The sequence below is a fragment of the Coloeus monedula genome, assembly GCF_965178545.1.
Source record: "Coloeus monedula genome assembly, chromosome: 7".
In the NCBI taxonomy this organism is placed as follows: Eukaryota; Metazoa; Chordata; class Aves; order Passeriformes; family Corvidae; genus Coloeus; species Coloeus monedula.
The window spans coordinates 3,381,813-3,402,745 of NC_138787.1; positions in this window are offsets into that span (position 1 = coordinate 3,381,813).

Here is a 20,933-nt window from a genome sequence, read left to right on the forward strand (position 1 = left end):
TTAGCCTTCCAGTACTAGAAGGGAGCCTTCAAGAAAGATGGAAAGAGACTATTTGCAAGGGCCTGGAGAACCTGACAGGACAAAGAGGAATGGCTTCAAACTGACAGAGAGTAGGTTTACATTAGATATTAGGAGAAATTCATCCCTGTGAGGGTGGTGAGGCCCTGGCACAGGTTGCCCCATCCCTGGAAGTGTTCAAGGCCAAATTTGAGAGGGCTCGGAACAGCCGGGGTAGGGAAAGGTGACCCTGCCCATGGCAGTGGGTGAAACTAGATGGTCTTTAAGGTCCCTTCCAACCCAGGCTGTTCTATAATTCTGTGTTCGTATTTTGGAGCGGGATGAGTTTCCAGCGCTTGGGCATGGGAAAGGCAGGAGAGCTGACACACTCTAAGCTTTGAGCAAGCTGTTGATATGCTGCTAAGAAAGAGTCAGTCGGGGAAGAAGATTTCCCTGGCTCTCCACTCCCCAAGGCAGCATTCCCCTGGGGGCAGCAAAGAAGGATGGGGTGTTTTTGGGGAACGCTCCATCAGCGGTGCCGTGTGTTCCAAATGGAGCAGGTCAGCAGTGCTGGCTCTGTCTAAGCTATCAATGCGCCTCCCGCCAGGGCAGGCGCTGGGGGAGGAGGCTGGGAGGGAGGGGGGTGAGGTACCAGCTGTGTTATTAAGCCTGATCCCAAACCCTTTGAAGTCAATAGAAAAATTATCCTCGACTTTGATACACTTTGGATTGCACCTTTTAAGTCATGAGAAAGACATTCCTGTTATTAAACCAGCAGCAGAACGCTACTGTTGGTTACATGTGCTTTTATTTTTTAATGGCAATGCTAGGTTTAGCCTTGGGCACTATCTGAGACTCATAAATAACCCATGTCAAGTGTAACACACCTACTGAACAGCCACAGAAGACAGAGGACTTGGCTGTTTATCTCCCTGCATTTTTCAGTAACGAGCCACGAGTACGTTAGGAGGGGTAGATGTCCTCTAGCATTCATTAATAAAGCATCCCTAAACAGCCAGGCTTCTCCTTGATCATGCAGGGCTAATGCGATAAATATCTTCTTTCCACGCTCTCCTGACAACTGAAAGGCAGGAATGCAGTCTAACTTAAAATGTCAGTTCTGCAGGAATATGACAGGGCTGATTTCTTGTTCACATCTGTCATGTCGAGGTCCGGCACCCACTCGCTGCCAGGACAGCGAAAGCAGAGCAGGGAGACTTTCTGGGAAAGCACTCCCAGTACAGCACTGGAGTCACCTCTCGTGGTTATGGGATAGGTGAAACCCCATGGGAAAAACATTCCAAGGTCACAGTGGATGGGGATTGGAACAACCTGGTCTACTGGAAGCTGTCCCTGCCCATGGCAGGGGGTGGAATGAGATGAGCTTTAAGGTCCCTTCCAAACAGATCTGTTCTAAGATTCTATGATAAATTCAGGATCACTTCAAAATATTATTTCATAGGCACCCACAGGGATGTGTATGCAAGCCCCAGCCTGCTCGGGCAGTGAGAGGCTATTGTTGAAGGTCAGAATAGCTTGGGGAGCACCAATTGCTCTCAGGAGTCAAAATAGGCCAAAAGCATCTGAATTTGTTCACCACTGCATTTTATATTTAAAAAAGTGTTTTGGTTTCTTTTTCCCAATGGCTCATTCCAGCTGGAAGGCCTTATGTGAATATACATTACCAAGCTATCTATATATGTGTGTGTGTGCAAATTTATATTACTGATACATATATATATGTAAATATATACTGATAATGTGTCGATACCAGCCATGCAGCCATTGACCTATGGCACCAGTGTGTCCCACAGCTGCCATGGAGAGGCATTGGTGCCAGAGAATTGCACCAGAGACTTAAGTTAGACCCTTGCATCACTTGCAACACAGCAGTCCTTGAAAGCCCTAGATGTGTGTGAGCTTGTAACTAACGTGTTCCACCTCTTTCCCAGCATGCAGGTATCTCACTCGAGCCCTCCTGGTTTTGGAGGGGACAGGACAGACTCCCCTGCCACGAGTGCTGTGTACAGGTATTTTTTTTCTCTCCCCCAGCCCCGTGTTGTTACTTCTTCTCTTCCTTTTCACCTTTGCCCCCTGCTAATGACCAAGGAGGGCTGAATTCCTGAATGGCCTGGCAGCTCCAAGGCTGACCCAGATAAGGTCAGCTCTCTCCCCACCGTGTTCTTGAGCTGATTTAACTGCATGGCAAATCCAGGGCTTCCTGCTCAGGAAGTTTGAGATGTTTGGTGGGGAACAGATCTGTGATGGGCTGTGTTTGCACAGCAGGAATGCTGGGGATGCCTGGTCTAGAGCAGCCTCAAACACTGAACCAAAGCCAGTTTGCTTCTAAGCCATTTAACCCTTTAGAAGGAGAAAAAAGAAATAAAGGAGGTCAACCATGAAAGAGAATTTAATAATTGCAGCTCATACATAAATATTTGCTGCTTCTCCCAAGTGCATGATTCCTCTAGTTTCTCTTGTTAAAGCGGACTACCCGTGGGACACTTGGTTTAAAAATATTTCTGTTTCCAAAGCCTTTTAAGGACCTTATATAGTCTGTATTGCTGTGGGGGAGGGTCAGGGAGAGGGGCCAGAAAGGGCCTGGATAGGCAGAAGCAGCTCTTCGACATGTCCTCTATTCCCTGGGTCAGGGTGCAGAGAAGACCCCCCTCCCTGCATGAAGTTGTTACCTGTTTCCTTCCCCTCCCTGCCCCCTGGCCTGGCAGGAGCCAGAGCAGCAAGCCAAGGTCTGTAGGCTTTTTTACCCCTTCCCAAGCAGCTTTCTCCTGGCAGCAGCCTCGTGCCGTCCTCAGGGCAGCAAAATTCACAGAGGAGCCCAGTGAAATAGCATCCTCGGAACTGGGAGTGTATTTCCAGGCAGCCCTGCTGCAGCAAGGGTGGGCTGAAGGACAGAGCTCAGGCTACAGTTCTTTCCTTGTGTATGAACTGGGCTACGGGAGCCAAAACAGGAGGGAGCAGACAGGGCTTTGGGCAGGAAGCTGCTTTAGGGGAGTGTGGATTAATCCCCCTCCTTAACCCCTCTTTAAATGATCACAGGCTGGAGGGTATTTTAAAAGAAGGTAAAAAGAAGACACTTCACTGCTTTATCCCCATGGCTTTGGATTTTCAAAGGAATTTGAGTATCCAGAAAGATTTTTACTCTACACAGGCCACACATTCTCAGCAGTCTCCTTTTCTTATCCCATCTTTTCATCTCCCTGATCTCTTTCTCCCCATCGCTGAGCCACATCTGGCTTTCCTGAAAGCAAAGCCTCAAAGAAACCCCATACAGTTCAAGCATTCAACCTATTCCAGCATTCATTTTCCCTCACAGAGGTTCGGACGTGCAAGGACAGTCTTCTGCAGCAGAAAACCTTGGAGTAAAAGTGTTAATTGCTGAAGGCTTGGGGTTTAGTTTTGCTAACCACAAGTGCAAGTGGAAACAGCCTCATAGGATACAGTTGCGCTGAGAGCTGGCAGGTGTTAAATAGCACACGCAGGGCTCCAGCATCCTCCGGCTGCTGGGCTTTGTGGTGGTTTCTGACTAATAGGAGCCAGCTTCACTTCTAACTTTGAGGAGCCTTGGCAGATACTCACTGAACCACCCCCAGGGCTCGAGTCATGCGGAGTTAAAACCTCATTCAAACCCTGGGAGGCGCAGTCCATACCACAACCATGTATCAAATGGGGCTGCTCCAATGTCTTAAAAGCAGCTTTCCACTCTCTTGCATGTGGGCAGAAACCCCAAATCCTTATGACATCTATATGAAACTGCCTCTTTCATGTCGAGCAGTTTCCATCCAAGACATTGAACTGAAATTTTATTTTGATTTACCAAGTGTACTTGAGGTTAGTTTCTTACAGGGCAGGAGATGGTTGAACAAAGCCGTCAAGAAGCAACCACGAGTTGGTTGTTTCCCCTTTCAGAAAACAGGTTTTTCTCAAAGACCATTTAAACATCTCCCTTCTCCCCCCAGCCTCCTCTTTCCACCTCCTGATCTTTTTCATGGGTAGGAACAAAAGTCTTGGTGAAATGCAGCCTTGCTGTATTTCCAGCACCAGGAGCCCCTGTGGGACACCTGCACCTGTAGTGGTTGGGAGAGCCAAAACCTGGCCCTGCTCTGATTTTACAGCACAGGGCTGCTGGCTCCAGCACACACCCGATCCTGTGTCTAAGCTTTGCACATCTGTGATCCTGTGTGTGCAACAGGGCTTTTTTAATACAAGAAGTTGGTTATTGAACCTTTCAAGATCAGGAATGTTCCAAGTTTCCCTTTTAACCTCTAAAAACAATATGTGCCAGCTGGGAAGTTCCGGGTTTTCCCAAATATCACGCATTTTACTTGTATGAAGAGGGTTTGAAATGAGAGCTTTTTCTAGCCCTTGTGCTTCCACCTGGAAGGCTGAGTGTGGTGTGTGCCAGGAGCCCAAACTGGAAGGGTAGCCAGGGCCACAAACTGAAGATGGATTTTCAGGTGGGTTCAGGGAGACCCATCCCTCCCAGCCCTGGTGCTGACAGCACTGCTCCAAACGCAATCAAACCAGCATTAAATCTAGGACAGCTCCCTGGGGTAGAGATCCCCCATCCCCCTGGCACACTGCAGCGGAGACGAGGCCGAGGCTCTCCCAGTGCCTGCACACAGGCCGTGGTGCCATGAGCAAGGAAGTGGCTGTGTGCTCCTTCTGCCTGCCTTAGATACAAACCCAATTCCTTCAGTGGAGCTTTTCCCACCCAGCGTCTCCTCCTGCCCTGTGTATCTCTTCTCCTGCACACCTGCCTCTCTCTCTTGTGGCTTGGCTTCCTTGCTCTGCCCACAGGAAGGGCCCAGGGGACACCCCAGCCGTGTGGCATCTCCCTTTCCCTCTCTCCCCCAGCACCCACCCACCTGGGTGCCCTGGCAGCATCTTGGCCACATTTGACAGAGGGGTAACCACTGTCAGAACAAGCAGCACCCTCGGTTTTCACGACTGGGAGCAGGTGGGGAGAGGGGAGGCACCCACAGGTGGGGTCTGCTCCCTACCAGCACATCTGGAGCCACAGCTGCCGATTGGAGTTGGCTCAAGTAGAGGTGGCTCTTCCTTGCAGAGGAAGCTTTGCTGGGGGGAGAGAGTGAGAAACAAAGGAAGTGCAAGAAATGCACAGAGGCTTGGAGAGGGTGACAAGGGGGACTGTGTGCAGCTGGAGGAGGGCAGGAGGTGCAGCCAACACCTCTGCAGCCAGGCTGGCTGGCCCTGAGCTCTGGGTAACTGGTAGCTCACACAGCCCTCTGCTTTCGAAGGATCCTCTGAGATCTGTTTTTCGTGCCCAGTATGCTCCCCCAGATTGGTGTTGGGCAAACATTCTGCAGGATGTGACACAGCCAGTTCTCCTGCAGGAACCTTTCCCAAATCTTGACAATTCCCTCCTCCCTCTCCCTGCCCTTGGTTGTGCCTCTTTGATGCTGCAGCACTCAAACTCTTCCTTGGGGTGTCAGAGCCTGAATCCCATAGGAATTCCAGGCTGCACATCTTGGACCCCTTCCCCATGGCCTTTCCCAGACAGTGGGGATGTGCAATACACCCCATGGGGAACTTGTCCTTTGGCCCAGCAGTGGGTGATTCAGCATCAGTCCTGCATGGCCCAGCCAAACTCATCTTCTAAACAAAATGAGGCTCTTAAAATGCCATGGGAGGGGTAGAAGGGAGCATTTTCTAGGAGCTGTTAATAAAGCATTTTTACATTGGTGTATTTTCTTCTTTTTTTTTTAATATAAAACTATAATCTGAGGCCTGGGTTTTATCAGAATGTCCCTTATTGCACACCTGGCAAGAGGGAGAAAAAAAATTTATTTATTTTTTTAACCTGCAGAACATAAAGGAACTAAAACATCCCTGCAGATCTTAAAATCCTTGATACTTCTGCATTCCCTCAGAAGCTGAAAATGAGCAGAGTTTAATTTTAAAGCCCTCGTTCTGTGCCTTTGAAACAAACATTCTCTTCCTTCTGATAAATGATTAAAGTACTAGCAATTTATTTTTTAAAGGAAAAGACCACAGGAATTTCTGAGCTCCACACCCCAACTCAGGTATAAATTTCTCCTTGCTGAGATGATGTTCCTGTACTTCACTCACCATACACTTCCCACCCTAGTAACACAGGGAACGAAAAGGTGTTGCCCCAAAATAATAAATGCAATGACAAAGAAATGGTGGCTTTAGTAAAGTTATGCTTGATAAGCTACTTTGCAATGGTGATGTTCGGGTGCTGAATTCAGTAACAGGGAATTTGGTTTTTCAGGGTTTTTTGTATGTGTGTGTGCACGCTTTGGCTTTTAAAAAGGTTATTACAACCAATGTTATGGACAAACTTGAAGGTGTAAGATTTTATTCTTTCTCTGCCACCACGGATAATGAAGTTTTATCAACTCCCTTTTATTATAGTAATCTAAAACTGTATCCTGTAATAGGGTCATAAACATTTAATGGAACAGAATGCTGTATGAATAAAAAAAGAGAGAAACAGGCTTTAGGGTGGACAAATGGAGAACGAAAGGAAACCCAGGTAGCTCAAGTGTCTCTAGTCCAGAGCCTCAGTGAACAGGGCTTCTCCATGCTCATCACTGGGCCAATGTGTAGCCTGGGCATCTCTTGCTTCATTCCCACCAGTGGGATTTTCCCCTGGGTTTAAACTTTAATGCCCAAAGTGAGGTGCTGAAATGCTGCCCTGATCTTTATGATTTCTCTATTATTCCCCCCCCTATCATTTAAACTCTTTCTGGTGTGTTCTGCAGTGACTTTTAAAGTATTGTTTCATTGTGTAACTAAAGCAAGGGGCTGCTAATTGCTGTGACTCCATGAGCAGCACAAATGCTGCCCACCTGCCACTCCTGGTGCTTTCAAAGAGCAGCTGTACAGTGCTGTGCCATGGCAGTTACAATCACTCTGCAATGACAATAGGAAAAACTGATAATGAACATCAAACTCGTCTGCCTTTTACCACAGAGAACAGAAAGTTCAAGTGTGGTGGAAAGTTTTGGGGGTTGTTGTGTAAATTACCCCTCGCTTGCTGGCTCTGTAACCTTTACTGGGGAAAGTTTGCAGGCTGGGGAAGAGGGCAGGCATCCCACGCCTCCCCAGGTTTGAGAGAGGAGCTTGGGACCCTGCCTGGGGGTTTTGAGGATGGTGAAGAGCTTGGGAAGGATGGATGCCGTACACAGGGGGATCTGGAGAGCACTGGGAGCTGAGGTAGTGGAAAGATGTCGAGTGTGTTTTGCTCTGGAAGGGTTCCAAGAGATGCCCTGCAAACACATGCAACTGCACAGGCAACTTCTGCAGTTCATCATCTGCTCCTGGTCCTTCAAAAAAGCACACCTAAAAATATCCATCATTAATTTTAGGTAGCCAGCCTCCCCAAGGTGTATATGTGTCAATGTTAAGGTGTATCCCCTGCTGAGAAGTAGCTGATATTGCACAAAATAATAACCTGGCCTGTTATCAAAGCATGATAAGGTGGCATGTGCCATGCCAAAATTGGCTTACAGCACCCTAAAACAAATAGGCATAGGTAGGCAAACAAAAAAATGGCCAGAAATACGATAATTCCTTGTGTACAAGGGCCACTTGCTGGGAACGGCTCATGCTCAGCCATGTGAACCTGAGTTTGTGTGGGGGGGTAAAAGAGAAAAAAAGGGGGTAAAAGAGCGAAAAAGTTATCTGGAACACCCTGGTGTTTGTGAGTAGCCTTGATTTCATTTGGTAAATACTGTGGTTAAAAAATCACTGATTGTTGGAAATTTGATCAGGGTAAGCAAATAATATTATTCTGTAGTTATTCTCCACGTGTTCTCCTTTCACAGAGCTTTCGCTGGGTACTTCTTGTTTCTGTCCTCTCTTCCCTCTGTTGCCATGCCTGCAGCTATGGATCAACAGCAAGAATAAAGATTATAACTAGCTGAAATTTTTTTAGTAATTTTTGAATATAAAATTTGAATTAAAAAAGAGAAAGAAAAAATCCGGTTCACTAACTGCCATTCACCAACCTGTTTTTTTTATTCTTGAGAACACTGAAGACCCAAAATCATGAAATGTGTTTCCAAAAGTAGCAAACTTTAGTTCAGGTGGAGATTTTTCAAGTTTAACTGGCAGAAATGAAAATGGGGAAAAAACCCAACAGTTCAGGGTTTTGTTGGAAAAGATTCTACCAAATGGCACATTTTTCTATCTGTCAAGGTACATTGTAAAGGACATGCCTTCACTACAGTAAACTTGCAGAGCTGGTTGGTTTTCTTCTGCTTCTCCTACTCAGGACTTATGATTGTGACAAATTTATAGTAGTTCGTACTAAATCCTAACTTTTCCCCTTTTTTTGATCTTAGTGGAGTAAGTTGTGGCCCAAAAGGAGTAATGTGATGGAGAGAGTGATGCGATTGAAATTTTATTCTCCATCTACACAGGTTTTCCTTCAAGTCTGTTGCAGGTGGGCTTTTTGTCCCCCCACTTTGTTTTAGTGAAAATGGGGAACATCGCTGTGGAAAGAGAAGGTTTAAAAATAACACAGGATCTGGAAGCTGCCTAACATAAAGTACATAAATTATCAGAGCCAGCTTTCAAAATGTGCCTGTGCAAGTGCTACACTCAGACACGTTTCCAAAAGTAAACTGGAGTGGTTGTAAGATAAATGGTGCCCCAGAGAAAAGCAATAAATAGCCCAGCCACGTGCTTGCTGTGCCTCGGCTCTGTGCTCCCATTATTTATGAAAAGGTAGAACTCGAGCTGCAGTCCCAGAAAACCCTTTGATCAGCATATTTATTTTTCTAATAACCTTTAAAAACAATATTAAACCACTCAAAACACAGGAGTCATTGCAAGATTGGAAATTGGCGATGGATTTTAAATATGCATGAAGGGCAAAAATTGGGATGAGTGCAGCTTCCCTTGAAGTCTCTCCCTGACAGCTATGATACTACAAAAAATTCTTAGAGCACTGGAAACCAGATCTTTTCCGCACTTTATCTTGCTCTTTCTTCTCTGTCCTTGCTTCTTGTATATGTGGATTATAACAGCTTTCAGCCCTTCTGTTCTGTGATGGTCATGGGAGACTCTTGCAGTAAACACTAAGTCCTGTAACTATTAATAGGTGTGGGAAGGTAAATTTAAACTGGAGGAGGCACTCATGGAGCTCATTCAACTTCTAGATGAAAAAAGGGCGAAATTCAAATGAAGATATTGGTTTAAGTACTCTGTTGAATCAAGACCTAAACATGAAAATTGAAAGGAAAAAGTCTATGTATTTCATGCCACCAAAAGGAACACTGAAAGAACAGGACAAAAAACCCCAGCCACATCTGCAGTACTTTGTTATCAAACTAAAAGACCAGCCTTTGTCTCACAACAAAGATGGTAAAATGATGGAAATTCTGCTTTTGAGTCTATAGACAAGGTTGCATTAAAAACACTGTTAACACTGGCTCCTGGGATTTTCTCTCTGAATTCATAGCACCTATAGAAAGTATCTGGATTATACTGGATGTCTGAATCTCTGCATAGATTTTGAGCTATCCCAGTAAAGGTATGGGAAGTCAGCAGGGCTGAACCCTCAGCCAGCATGCGAGTGCACATAAACACACAGTAACCCATGGGATAGGGGACATGGGATATGGGATATGGGATATGGGATATGGGATATGGGATATGGGATATGGGATTAGTCTTTACCCAGCAGCACTGACTGGCTGGGGACTGTTTCCATGTAGGTGTGATCCCAGTGAAATACATGGATAGGTGACTTTGGAGGGTCTCCATATTGTCCCTCTCTGAGGGATGTCTCAGCATCCAAACCTTCAGATGTTTCAATGTCAGTTTGCTGAGGGCTCCTGTGTGCATGTCCCAAGTGGAGGAAACTATCCCTCTTTGTGGACTTTGAAGAAGCAAATACTCAGGAGGGTGATGGGGTCGGTCCTTTTTCAGAAATTGCTTTGAGAAGTGAAGTTTGAAAGCTAAACAGCAAGAGGTTCATCTACAGAAACGATTCTCTCCCCCAGGAATCACACTATATAGAGACAAATCTAGTCTGAATAAGGAAAAGAATTTTCAAACCGAAGTCAGCAGAGAAAGTGCATCATTTGTGTGGGCATGAATCAGGGTGGGGACTTACCTGTATCCTCACAACCCCATGATTACCTTAATACACCCTGAAAATCCCAGGACTCTTTACTGAACATCTTTTTTTCCCCTTCCCTGTTTAACATAAAGAGCAATTTACAGAATAAATTGTTCTGATGTTATGCATTTTTGCATGCCTGAAATCATGGCTAAGCTTTAAGCAGGGAAAATCAATAAATGATGCGTTGCTGTCAGCCATTTATATGGCTGCTTGCTATTATTTTAATGGGTTCTTGCTGCAGGAAGAAGGCAGGGGGGTCATATCTGCTGCTGCAGTTTGGTGTGAAGTGTTACCCCCTCTCTGGGCAGAGCACAGGGAGCCCAGTTCCCCCCATTGCAGCTGCAGGACATCCCCTCTGTCCCACCGGTGGCTGCCACCCCTGGGCAATGGTGACATCGGGGGATGAACAGGCTGCTTGTTCTCCAAGGAACCACCTCAGCCTCTGGCCATGGGGCTGCACGTTGTAGTTTGGGATAAACTGTAATTCAGCCAGGACGAGAAACTGAAGTGAGGCGTGATAAAGAATGTTGGTACTGCGAGGGACAGGCTGGCACTGTCTGTAATAACTCAGCTGAAGCTGCCGACCCTTCCTGCTATGTCTGAGCTTGGGTGGGACTGTCCTTCCCACTCCTTCCTCACTGCTCCCAAATGCTGGGGCAGGCAGGGCATCTCTGCGTGCTCACAAAGAGCACCACGCAGCCCTGGGCCAAGGAGTTTTGTCTTGCTTGTCCATCAGGGACCTCTGTGAAAGGTTAATGATGCAGACCCAGGACTTGGGAAGTCTGGGTGGTATCTTCCTCCCTTGTAATAGTGATGCTGGATACTTGGCAATGAGCATCCCTAAAGTCTTTGGGAGGCTCCCCCTGATGGCACTGTCCAGGGATGTTTGTGCTTTCCCTAAGGACTCCCAGCCTCCACACCTGTCCTGAGGTCAGGCTGCGGCCAAGAGGAATTTGCTGAAGCTGAAGTGGATATATATGGCACTAGGGAAATACAGAGCAACACTGTGCCTCTCGCTTAGAGAGGTAGCTGTTACATGTTGCCTTCAACTTATTAATAACCCACTATGAAACATCATCAAATAAACTTGTAACTTCATCAAGTTCCTCTAAGACAATGGATGGGGTTGTTTTGAAGAAGTTAAAAGCTAAAAGGAGGACTGTAAAATCAAGTCAGAGTATTAATTTCTGCGAGGGATTTAAAAAAAAATTAAAATATTAGAGTAGCTCGTGATGATCTGAAAGTGTTCAGAAAGAGAGAGCACAGTTTACTCCAGTTTCCTTTTTCCCTTGAGGTTGATCCAGCTCCGGCACAGGCAGGAAGAGTGTGCATGGATGAAGCTGCTCAGTGTTAAAAAAACCTCTTCCCTGTTTAATGCTGTAAGTTACCCTACACTGTCTGGAAGCTGTGATAAGAAACAGGACAGTGTTGTCGAGATACCATGCTTTAAATTTTGAATAATGTACTACCAGGATGTTTAAAATAGCTAAAGTGCAAAGTGATCACACAGGCATAAAAGCTGCACTGGTTACATAAAATATAATAATGTATCCTTCAGCTCAGTGACATGTTCCATGTAGGATATTATGTACTATATGAAATCAGTAACATACAAGAGAGAGGGGAAGAGTTTCAAAGCCCAGACGGGAGCAAGGAGTAATAGCAGAATGTAGAACATGATGATATATGACCCGAGGAGGAAATAAGAATTAGATTGAATCTTGGGGAAAATTGAAGTTCTCCATGAGAAGATAAATACAATCTAAAACAAAGATATTTGGTAGGAAGGAACTACTTAAAAGGCAATCCCGTTGGAAGTGCCTAAGTGATAGCAAATCAGATATGAACATGGGATGCAATTGAAAAATAGATGTCTAAATGCCAGTGCAATTCTGGCCTGTGCTGTGACAGGGAGGCAGGAGGAGACACTTCCTCACACAACACACAGGTGACAGCACTTGGTAGGAAACATTATTTTTGGGAGCCTTGATAATAACACTCCAGTGACTGGAGTGTGAGGAGGAGAGAGGATTCTGCAGGGAAATCTGGGATGCATTAGAGACAGACCTGTGCCAGAGCAGAACTGAGCAAGTCTGGCCGAGTGGCCACCGGCACATGGGTGGGCGCTTGCAAAGAGCTGATGCAGAGAAGTGTGGTGGACCGTGGGCACAGCAAGTCTGCCAAGGATCAAACAAAACGTCTGCTTGTATTTCAGGGAAAAATATGGTCAGTTAAGCTGGTCCAGCTTCGAGCAGAAAGGGAGGGGAGCCCTGACATTTGTCATGTAAAAGGCATTTTTACAACTGATTCGCTAAGGAGCCAAAGGGAGCCCAAGCGTACCATCATGTGTCTTCCCACTTTGTGGCAGTGGGGTTTTGGGGCACTGACAAAGCTGAGGTCATGCACTGTAAGGAAGAAAGGCTGAGATGAGCCGCAAGGTCGGTCCACCTCTCCTTTGTCCTGCTCTGCCCTGAAGCCAGGACTGCTCGGTAGCTCAAAATGTTTCAAGTACTGGGGGTGGCCAGTGGGTGTCAGTTTTGCTCTATGAAGCAGCTGATGGAGCTTCCCTTATCTAAAGTAAGAAACCACCTTTTAAAGGAGGCAGTGGAAAAAAACATTCCCATGGAGAAATATGAGGTCAGCCCCACAGCTTGACATTCAGTTTTTCATAGCTCTGTCTGCTTTAAGAGCAGTCACAGACAGTAATTCTCAGACAAGTCAGTTTTCCTCTTTCAGTATCTTTGATTTTAGGGCAATGACAACTAAATGAGGGTTTTCAACAGAGCTCTTTTGTCTTACAAAAGAGGAAGCCACCACCTACAGCCAGACAAATGCTTAATTTTAAAGGGTCATATGTGTAAATGTGCAAAAGTCTCACATGAGCCTTCTTGCATAACCTCACTGGAGGGCTGGGATTTTGTTGCCAGCCAATTAAGCCAACTCAGTACAGTGCAGAAATCACTTAAAGATCAAGTCAACATTAAGGACCTATAGCTAGTTTGGATAAAATTTCCACAGAAAACACTGTCTGATTTTAAGGATCTTTTTCAACAGCTATTTTTAATGAAACTTCAGAGCTGAATGTAAAATTATACCTTTGTTGAATTAAAAACCAGCCCAACAAACCAGCAGCAAGCCACTAGGAAAAGCATTTGACTTTGTAATGCAAGGATTAAGCTGAGACCTTGGACTTCTATAGGACTTCATAATCTGCTCTGTGTTTGGCATGAGGAAGTCTTGTTCTGAGAGTAACACTCTTTAGTACTGCATGGATGCAATAAACCCGCAAAAGTAACGAGGAGAATAATTTTTAAAACAAAGATGATGCTAACATCTGAAAAAGTTTTTCTATTTGTGTCCTTGTTCATAATACTGAAAATTGGAACTTTTTATTTTTTACTTTTGTAGATTTTAGATTGAGTCTTTTCAGCTGAGGTCAGTAGGAGAAATCTGTTCATGTTAGTGGTATAAGCTCAGGCATGTGTATTGAAGAAAAGATACCTGATAAAATAGTGTCTTCTTTAGCTATCATTCCACCACTCAAAATTTTATTTGGGAGAATCCCTTAAGTTGCTAATAAATAGAAAGAAACATTTCTTCTTCCACATCTCAGAAGGAAATGACCACATATGTAGCCAGGAGCAAAAGATTGTCTCTTTAATATAGAGACCAAATGATGTGTCCATTGATTTAAATCCCCAAAGGAGAACTAAAAAATAGAAACACCTCCCTCTTAAAAACAAAAGAATGAACAGGAAAAAGGAGGCATTTTCAAACCACAAGAATGAAGTTATGTTTTCTTTGCTTGCACAGTTATGTGCAGGTAATGTCTGGATATAGAGAAATGTTATTCCTTTCCTGAAGTAAAATAAGAATAATAAATAAAACTTTGGAAAATGAAGAGGTCTTATACCACTGAAAGAATCAGTCTCCTAAAAAGGACTGTGGAGCACTCCATCAGCTCTGCTACTGGAGTGAGACAGAGCAAAGCTTTGCAATAAAAATTAACATGCAGCTTTAAAAGGCTGTGGTCTCATGTTGTTTCATGCAGTGCTAAGAGGAGCATAAAAAGATGCTAATGTTTTATTTTTATGATCTAAATTGTTATTTGCGGTTAATCAAAGTTAACCTAGCTCTGCTTTATAAGCTGATTATGTGGCCAGTTAATTTCAGGTGTCTCTTTTCATAATCAAGCCCCAGGACACTTCTAGGATGACACTTTGCTTACGGGCACAAAGGAGGGCTATAAACCCCTTTTTTAAATGTCCCCCTTGCCCACTGGCTTGACTCCATCACAGCTGCATCCAAGTCCCTGCCCCTGCCCCTGAGGTGTTGCTGATTCTCAACACAGTTGACAGAGGAGAAGCAGTACCACCAGCTTTATTTTCTCAGTGAAGAAGAGAAGTATGGACAGGGCTATTCACCCACTGTAAGGAACTAATTTAGCCAGCTGGTATCTGCAGCCTCCCTCTGTATTCACTGGAGAAAGAAATGCTCCTCTGGAGAGTGACTACAAGCAGGAATCTAATTTGGTGCTTGGAGCTGCAAAATGGACACATCAGTCTTTTCCATGGACTCTAGAAGCAGATGAGAAGTAGGAGGCTAAGCAAGGTGCCTATGGCAGAATAGCCCTTGTCAAGGGAGAGGGAAATTAATATCCTCCTCCAAAGCAAGGCACTGAAAGCCAGTCACCCACAATCCAGGCCCCAGGCTGTCCTGCACCTCTAAGTGTCAGCCTTTGGCTCAGCTGTGCTGCTTCTGGAGGTGGAGGGCTGGGTGTTTTTGTTTTCTCAGACTATTTTATGTTTTGACTTCATTTCCGATGAGACTCATGACACACCATTTCTGCAGGGATCTGAAAACTGGTTTGTACAACAGCTTTTCCCCCAGTGCTCGATGCAGATGTGATCCTTCACACTGCACTGCTCCCTCTGAGTCCACGCCTGGTGCTGAACAGCTCGGAGGGGACTGACTAATCCCTGACCTGAGGCTGCTGAGCCTACCCCCTGGATCAGGTCATGTTGCAGAGCCACACACCTGCAGGAGTTGTTGTCAGGGTGAAAGATGCTTTACCCGTTCAGTCCCTGACATCCACAGAAACCAGTTTTAACAACCGAGACTCTTCCTAGCTCTCTACAAGCACTGGCTTGATACTGGAAAAGCAGAGAAGGAGGAGGAACAAGAACTAATGAGGGTAAAGTACATTCCCATAGATTCGTGCCGACTTTTCTGTAGCTATGCACACTGAACAGGGGTGGTGTTGTTTTTGGAAATGTGGTGAGTGAGGACTGAAATGATGAAACAGGACATCCTTCAGGTGCTTTGAAGAAAGGCAACCACCCAAGTAGAATCAGGGAAAACAGCCTGTTTGACTTGCAGAGAGATCTGCAAGCTCCTGCAGAGTAAGGTGTGATGTGAGCTCAACACACCAGTTATACCCCTCACGCACAGCACTGCTCTTCCAGCAAAGGAGGAGGGGGACACCTAACTAATGGAGATGTGGCACTTGGGGACATGGGTTGGTGATGGGCCTGGCAGTGCTGGGGCAACAGCTGGACTAGATGATCTTAGAGGTCTCTTGCAACCTGAACAATTCAATGATTTTTTTACCAACTCCTGGAAGCAAGAGTGTGCACAGTCAGTGAGGCTACCTCACTTCATGGTAAGGTCAACTATTGCTTTCCTTGTTCCATATTGTTCAGAGTTCAAGGTGGGTTGGCACTAACACATCCAAATGACCCTGATCGGCCTCAGCTAGGGCCTTCACCCATGCTCCTACCATGGGTCAGGAGCTCATTTAAGCTCAGCCCCAGAGTTTGGGCTTTGTTTCAGGAGGGCTGGTCTCCTGCACGGCCATAGCTGTGCCCCTGGCAAGCCCTGGACCATGCTGATCCTGAACTGCAGACTGACTTCTTGGCTTGACCGCTGAGCTGCCTCACTGGCACAGCTTTGCCTGAAGATCAGGGTTCTTGGTTAGACTGGCCATCACCTCTGGCCTGGGGGCTGTGGGATAGACCCTGGGCTGCTGAGGCTCCTGCCAAGCTGGCCTGGGGTACCCCTGTGGCTCCTGGGCCCTGGGAAGCCACTGGCCTGTGCTGTGCACTTACAGGCATGCTGGATTCTATGAGAAAATGTCCCTATTCCTCAATTCTTTGCCAAGCTTAAAGAGCTGTAGTAGAAACTCTTTACAAGTACAGATATGCATGCATTGGGTGGTTGTATCTAGTCTGTATTTCCCCCAGCATGAATAGAGCAGGCTGAATCCAGCAGGTCAGTGTTGGAAGCCTTACAAGACTCGCTCCCATGATGTTCACAGCCTAATTTGGTAGAAGTCTTCTGTGTTGTAGAAGCCCTTCCAAACCCAAATGGCAACTTTTGGCCTTTCGATACTCAACCTTCACAGTTATCTTGTCATAGAGAAGTGGAAGAACTCCATTCCCACCAAATTTTCAGCTGTTGCAAAGCTGTGAGCCTGGTCATTTGTCACTGAATGTTTGCAATACTCAACATAATTGACATCTGTAATTTTGCCAAATTTTAGCTTGAGTAACAGCTGTCTACCTGCCTAAATGCCTCCAGCAGCTCCAGTAATTTAAATAGATTCAGCACACTTCTGTATTGGCTGCTTCATGAGCTTCATAATTCTGTGGTGTTCCCTGTGCAGTAGGGGATGTTAATAACTCTGTTGGTACTGTGTTTTCCAGCCATAAGCAGAGCAAGAGTTAATTCTTATTTTTGTTGAAGTACTAAGTGGGAAGCTAGGTCATGCATAAATCCTCATTGTGCTAGGTGCTGTACAAGCAACGAATAAAAATGATCCCAGGCTCAAAGATTCTCTGTTAGTAGCTTGTGTCATAATTAAATTTTGTTAGGACACTTTAGAATTTCCCTTCCTCATAAATGAAATATCCATATACATTTATATCTCTATAATAAAAGACAAAATCTGTACACTTTTATTGTGGATGATAAAAAAGAAAATATAATACTATTTTCCAAGTAACTTGGATATAGCAATTGGAAAATGTGGGGGTGAGGGAAAATATCTGCTTCTTGTATATGTCTGGGTTATATACACCTAAAATTGTCCACTTTATAGAGAAAGGAAAAAGTATTTGTTGTGAAAATAGTCTCACACAGAGCACACTGAATTCAGGTGGAGACCACAGAGCAGGAGCTGGTGCCCTTTCAAGAATCAAATATTGTGTCTTCATGAATAAAGCTCTGACAGTAAAGATAAGAGAAGAAAATACAGCAACCATGTGATATATTAGCAGTATGTTTTACAAAGTCCCCCACAAAGCATCCGCTGCACTTGAAAAGCCTAACCAGCCCAAGTGAGAAACTATTCACAAATTTAGTATTCAGATTACATACTCTGCCTTTTCAACTGCTCTCTGTACAATGAATGCCTGTACAACTACAGTAACAGACACAGATCTACAGTTTCTGTGGCCTTTGAGCTATTATGAGTATTATTCCTCTCCATAAATTACATCTGCATGTCCTGAAAATACCAACTGTTTTAATAGGAATTAATCTATAGGCATTTATCTTAGTGAAATACAAGGGGTACAGTATGTTGTGTCCCTTTTAAAATTAATAGAGTATGCTCTGAAGGTATTCAAGGATGTTCATTATTTTCTTTATAGGTCTATTTATTGATACATACAAGCATAAAACAGTGCTTCATTGTAGGGAAGAGGAGGAGATGGAATAACAAATAGATTAGTGCTTATATGGTTTTTAGATTGCCCAAAGCACAGTTAAGTAAAGATAGGTCTGTATTTGTCCTCTTCAAAGTATATTGGGACTGGATCCAGTTTGTCTTCAAAGTGCCCCTTCTGTGGGAAGGGAAGAGAGGGCTCAGTCTAACAGCAAGAGAGCCGATGCAGGGGTCTGCTGCTCCATCGTGTTCAGTTGCTGTCTGAGGCAACAGTGTGGCACATAAGTCTTTCTTAATTTGCTAAGTACACGTAAGTCTGGAGCTTATGCTGTGCCGAGCTACTTTTTGTGTGAATACCCAATAGAAGGTTTTGGGAGTGAACTCCTAGAGCACCTTGACCTTACACAGGCATATAAAAAAGGAGAATTAGAAACTTTAGACCAGAATTTACATAAAAAGCATGATGGTGGTTTTGAATAATAATTCTCACACATGTGCATGTGCATATACACACAATATATATGGGTTAAATGTTTAAATATTTAGCTGAAAACAGGCTGAGCCCATAAAACCTATCAAAGCACATTGCTGTCAAATGATGAGAAATTAAACTCTCCTGTGAGACCGGGGAGCTCTGTTATCTCTGGCACACAGGAGGGGAACTAAGACTCAGGGAGACTGAGCAAGTGCCAAGGAGGACATCACAGCTCTCGAGTATGTGGCTGTTGGCACAGCCTGTGATCCCTGGGACACCCGGACTTGTGTGGCAGAACACTGTCCCAGGGCAGGCAGGGCTGAGGTCCTGTGCATGGCAATGGAAAGGTGCTCCCAGGAGCTCCAGGAATAGCTTTCAGACGTGTGCCAGAGTGACTTCTGTAATGTGGCAGAGCTTCCTGGCAAAGCTGAGAACTGCTCTTGGGACACTGCTCGGCAGAAGAAAAGCTCTCATTGCGTTAATTGCTGTGGTTTAGAAATGCAGAACTGAAACGCAGGGCAATGATGGCTTGGCCAAAATCACACGGAGGACCTCTGATCGCTGTTGGATGTGAATCCTGCTCTCTTGATCCCCAAGCGACCACTTGGTCCTCAAGATCACCACAGCAGCTCTGCTGAGTTGGTTGATGTGAATTACTGTGGAGCTCTTGCTACAGCCCGGAGCCAAGTTCTGCCTTGAAACCAGTGATTCAGCCCTGTGTTGCTGTAGTGAGGATATGCTCATCTCTGCAGCCCTTGGAGTCAGCAAGCTGATTTACAAAGCCAAGTCCTGTCACTTTATTCCCTGCCCCTTACTCTTCCCTTGGTCACTCCTCCTTGTTTTCACAGCTTCATTTGGTTTCGAAACCTTGTGGAGCAGCAGGATTAAAAAATCAGAAAATATTTACTGTAGAGGATGGGTCTGGCTTTTCCCATCGGCTCCCATGGCTCAAGCAGGTTCCAGCAGCTTTGGGAGAAAAGCTGTTAGCTATTAAGTTATTACCTGTAAGGAGAGCCAGCTGGAAGCTTTCAGTTTTCAACATTTTGATGAAAAGCACCATAAAAATCTCGACAACAAGACTTGTAGCATTTCAATGACATGTTTTGCATTTGTCCCTGCTTTTAATGGTCTGTAAAAGTGATCAAAGGTCTCAAAATGCTGCCGGGACCCACATCTCAAGAATTTTGACCCCCCCCAAAATGCAGAGGGGAAGGGGGGTGGGGGGCAGAAACAAAACTCAAAGTGTGTGCTGTTGAGTGAATTCATTTGGACAGCTTTTGGGAAGTCACTTTCCATCTGGAGGAGAGTGTCCGCAAGGAGAGTTATTCCGGCATAAACGGTTACGGTATAATTACCCAGCTCCAGCTATGCCAGTCTATTTTCTGGCATAGGCAAGCCAAGTCTAGTTGTTGATACGTAGGCGTGGGAAACGTGAAGTCTGCTTTCTAGGCTCAGCTCTGAGTGCTCTCTCCGGACAGTCCTCTGACCTTTCTGCCTCCTTCCTATGCAAAATGAGGAGAGCTAAGTTAAACCCACTTCACAGATGTGGCATAATGATTAATTGGCTCAAATTTGTGGTTCTGGGGAGAGAGCTGTCAATTAACTTCACTAGGGCTGGCTGAGTCATTTAGTGTCTTTTCCAAAGTGGGGTTTGTCTCCCTGGGTTGGGTGGCTCTGCTGCAATTCTACAAAACAGAATCTCGTTTGATGTGAAAAGGCAGTGCTAATAAAACCTGGGGTTTACCTTGTCTCTAGTGACAGTATTGTGTTTGTGTGTACCGAGAGCAAGAGTTAAGGCTTTTGCTTCAAGATTTTGTAGTTAAGATTTTGCCTCAAAGCAAATTTTTCCAGTACCTAGAGCCTTTGATACACAAAGAATGTGGGTGTGTGGTGATAGAGGTACTCCCATCAGTGCACGTCTGAAACCCGGTGGCAAAATGCACATGTTGCTCTCCTCTGGTACCAATGAAAATCAAGGATTTTCATAATAATCTGCCATTATTGCCATCAGTTGCTCTGTTGGGTCAAAAGGCTCAAGGGTGTGTGGGCAGCCTGAATCCCGATGCTTTCTAGCGCTTGCTTGCTTAATTTTGCAAATTGAAATTTCATAATGTCCACACATATCATGCATGATAGACACAACGTCAGCTTCTTAATGAGCCGTGAACTCTCATGCCCAATGATGGCATTACCAGGGACACAAACGCCCAGCAATTCAAAGAGAAGAGAGCAGAACAATGCTGTTGCACCTGATCCAGGACCTGTGGAAAGCAGGGAAAACTTCTGTGAGGAAGCACATCAAACATTCACCCTCAGACAAGTGGGGGGGGGGGGGGGGGGGCGGGTTGGGTCAAGCCCCTGAGTGGGTCTGTGGAGATGGTTCCTCTCTGTGGGGATGTTCACTCACTGTAGGAAATCCTTGGGGCTGTTCCTTCAGCTTTGGCTGTAGGGCAGCGCACAGATTCCCCTCAGGACAATAATGCTGATTTTTCCACCTTTCCCAGCACACCGACTTCTCGGGAACGGGGTGGAATGGCACGTAGAGACGTTTCTTGCACCGGGGCTGTCTCTAAGCAGAAACTCCGATTATATTGGCCGAGAATGTTTAATTAACAAGCCTGGCCGCCCCCCGGCCGGTTATAAATAGAAGTGCT